Here is a 653-nt window from a genome sequence, read left to right on the forward strand (position 1 = left end):
AGGACACACTACTTCCTGTACTGAACGTTAGTTGTAGGGTGTGGACTTAATCTCAATATGAGAACAAATTCAAGGTACTGGGCTGTGGTAACACTTCCTGCTGAGTTTTACAACAATTCAACTTTAGAAAAAAGCTAAACTGAGGGATGATAAGCCTCTGTTGTTTTGCAATGCTGTTTACTTTGGTGCACAAGCCATGGATTCAAATCGGCATATGGGCCATGTGTTGTTGCAGCATTGAAATGAAGTGTGTAAACCACACCTAACTGGCACAGATTGGCACTGTGCCATAGTGATGGCCACTAGAGGGTGTGTTATCACCTAAAACCTCAGCCCTCTCTCTTTTCTCTGTCCCATTCCCAGTGGTACACGCATACAAACAGCATACCTATTGTATACTGTATACTCTGCTCTATACACAGTGTATTCAGTGTATACGTTACTGTATATAAACAAATAAATTGTGTAGTATAAATTGTATACAGTACAGAGGAACGTGGAGTGTGTTTTTGTGCAGGTTGTTTACAGAGAGAGAGTTTACAGTAAGAGATTTGGGCTGATATGGAAAGACAGGAGGAGGGAGAGAACAGCTGAGGTCTTTGTGTCTGTTGTGTCTATCAGCCAGCCGGTGGCATCTCACACACACACACACA

At 42.3% G+C, this 653-nt stretch overlaps 1 protein-coding gene across 1 annotated transcript in view; it reads right to left on the reverse strand.

The window, feature by feature from the left end:
- The window catches only part of runx1 (RUNX family transcription factor 1), a 25,653-nt gene that overhangs the window by 12,993 nt on the left and 12,007 nt on the right, over window positions 1–653 (reverse strand). The window lies entirely within an intron of this gene.

Source organism: Morone saxatilis, unplaced genomic scaffold (genome assembly GCF_004916995.1).
Source record: "Morone saxatilis isolate NCDOM2014 unplaced genomic scaffold, NCSU_SB_2.0 Contig6, whole genome shotgun sequence".
Lineage (NCBI taxonomy): Eukaryota > Metazoa > Chordata > Actinopteri > Moronidae > Morone > Morone saxatilis.